General features: G+C 34.3%; 1 protein-coding gene across 1 annotated transcript in view; it reads left to right on the top strand.

Moving 5' to 3' along the window:
- Positions 1-211: 211 nt before the first annotated feature.
- Positions 212-2955, top strand: part of LOC106464426 (probable ATP-dependent RNA helicase DDX28) — a 98288-nt gene continuing 95544 nt past the window's right edge. The window contains exon 1 of the mRNA XM_022392138.1: positions 212-506. The gene's annotated coding sequence lies outside the window, so the exon portion shown is untranslated. The remainder of the gene's footprint in view (positions 507-2955) is intronic.

Here is a 2955-nt window from a genome sequence, read left to right as displayed (position 1 = left end):
GAAGAACGTTTTTCCGCTTTCTGAATTTTGTTGATATCGAGATACCGATTCATTTCAGCAAACTTAGACCTGGTGTCAAAATAAGTTAGACCGTTGTCATTAGTTGATTGTTCAGGAAGTTTAGTAGCATATGGATATTTCTGGGTAGCAGGCTCGGGAAGCTCGACTGCTTTTATAGCTACAAAGGCTTGAGAAGTAGCTGTAATTTGGATTTCCATTGCCGGGTCCCACAAAAATACATAGTACAGAGAAAGGACTATCGCAGCTAAGGAAACGGAGAAAACGTATGCAAATACAGTCATGAGTCGGATTATTTTCTTGTTTCGTTTCGTTTCGTAAATTTTTGAGTGATTTCGTTTCTTGGAAAGTCTTACTTTCCCGTCTCTTTCGACAGTTGTGCTATTAGGCACGCTCATCTCACGTTCGTTATGATGGCACTTACGATAGGATGACACAGACGTCGTGATGGATGAATTAAATTCCCACTCAAAGACAATAAGTTTCAGGTAGGCAGTAGGATTGGAGGAAATTGAAACAAAGTAAAACTAACTGAATAAAAATATAAGTTGTAAATAGCTTGTACATAAATGTTATTCGTGCTAACTTGATGTATACAAAAGTACACTTATATTAAACAAACAATTATTGATCCACAGCTTAACGTTTTCAAACTTGCGTCATCAGTCTTGCCAATGAAAGAGCGATATTATGTATCTTAAAATAACCGTTCATCAAACAATGACTGTTATATTACGCATGCCTTCACTTTACCGCTCATATCTATCGATTTTTGTGTAGGTATTCAAAACTAAAATCCATGTATAAAACATTAGTATTAATGTGTTATTAAACATTCCAATTGTTAATAGCTTAGGAACATATGTAAATTATGATTCATCCGTTTAAATCATAGACAAACATAAAACGATCAATGACGATTAGCCTACATGCTTAAAGAAATATGATTATGCACATATATAATTAACTTTTACAACTTTAAAGAAAAATCTACGTACAGATAAACCTAACCCATCAAATAGTAAAGTTAGTTTATACACTCAAGCCTTTAGTAGTATTACTATTAGTGCCAGATAGACAAATAATTTAATTTAATGTAATACTGTTACGTCTCCGTTTGATAATTGATTTCCCGTAAATTCGTTCCGACGAAACTTTAGCGACACAAGTCCTTACTTAATAAAACTGGTTTATTCTTTCCGAATATAACTTTACGATACACTTAATTTCAACAATCGCGCTAAAACAAACGCTATAACAACGAACGTGCTCAACTTCAATAATACTCTCTGACTGCAGATCAATTACTCACTGTCTACACACACATTGTCACGTCACGTTGTCACCCTCTTATATATACCAGACTACTCTATATACAATCCAGTAATCTCCCGACAATTCCCGAAGGTTCGTGACCTCGCTGACGCAACAATACTTATTTAATGCTAACTTTGTTTGTTTTGTAATTAAGCACAAAGCTACACAATAGGTTATCTGTGCTCTCCCAACACGGGTATCGAAACCCGAATTCTAGTGTTGTAAGTCCGCAGATGTACTGCTGTGCCACTGGGGGGCTGCTAACTTTGCTCTAACGTTAACTTATTAAGCCTACGATGTTCTTACGTTTCATTCTAATTACAAAGATATATTATGCGAAGAGCTTATTATGTTAATAAAAGACTAAGTTGTTTAATTTGTCAGTTGAGTACCTTCCCAGCTAATATTTGTTAACACACATAAACAATATTTCACTTTCAGCAGTTTAAACAGTAACATCAAATAAGTTTTGAACGATTTGGTAAATTTAGGTTATGCCTAAACTATTATATTAAGCCAGAGCTGAATTTAATTGAACAGTCTCCATATTAAGCACCAATGAGTCTAAAAATATTTGACATAAATATGCAAATAAAAACAAAAGAAAGTACAGAAAAACTAAAAGAAAGTGTACTTCATTTGGTTATGAATTTAAACATTAAAAATGTTTTTAGATTTATCATGTTTTACATTTTACGTTACTGGTTCTGTATAGTGTGTTACAAATGTTACCAACCAGTAGCGTAGCAAGGGTTCTCAGCACCCGGGGGCAAAGGCACTTTTAGCACCCCCACCTCTGAAAGGTTTTGATTAGTTGTTTTGTGACTCATTACCCACTTAATGACAATAACATAAAGAATTAATTACCGCTATACACAGGCCTAAAATAAAGTCACAATATAACATCTCACGATATCCCAACTGTATACCTGGAACTAATGAAGTATAGCCTACTAGGTGTACTTACATAATTTGTAAACCATTTTGATATTTATGTCATCCAGTATTGTTCAAAATCACATAGCTAGAGTAATCTTTCAAGCATGCAGAATAAATTTTTGTTATATCCCTAGTTTTGAAACTTACGTTTTATATGAGAAGCCAGTCACTTGTGGTATACATGGATTATAAAACAGATTGATAAAATACTACTTAAGTTTACAAATAACAAATTTTATTAGTTTACAAAACTGTACATACACTTAACTAGATGTTGTACAAGTAGCACTCTGGTATTCATGGTTACACTATATGAACCTTTCGTGCTTTTGCTGCTGCAAATGAATCAATTAAACTATCAAAATTGAAGGTATTAAGTACGCCTTTTTCAATACTTAATATTGCCAAGTTACTAAGTCGTTCTTAAGTCATTGAGGTTCTCAAGTATGCATTCACTTGCATTTAGAAAATCAATTATTGGCTTCAAATCTTGGTCTTTCTCCTGCTCTGATTTAATATCTATCCCTGGTTCCCCTTCATCATCATCAACTCCTTCAGTCACCTTGACTTCAGCTTGATGGCACCTGGTTAGTTCTAACCTCTCTTTTGCAGCAATGTCTGCAGTCATTTTTGCAGGGTTTTCGGCTCAGTCCATCGGCATTACCATGAGATTTTCCCTCT

This window comes from Limulus polyphemus, unplaced genomic scaffold (genome assembly GCF_000517525.1).
Source record: "Limulus polyphemus unplaced genomic scaffold, Limulus_polyphemus-2.1.2 Scaffold1649, whole genome shotgun sequence".
Lineage (NCBI taxonomy): Eukaryota > Metazoa > Arthropoda > Merostomata > Xiphosura > Limulidae > Limulus > Limulus polyphemus.
This window is presented reverse-complemented; position numbering and strand designations above follow the sequence as displayed.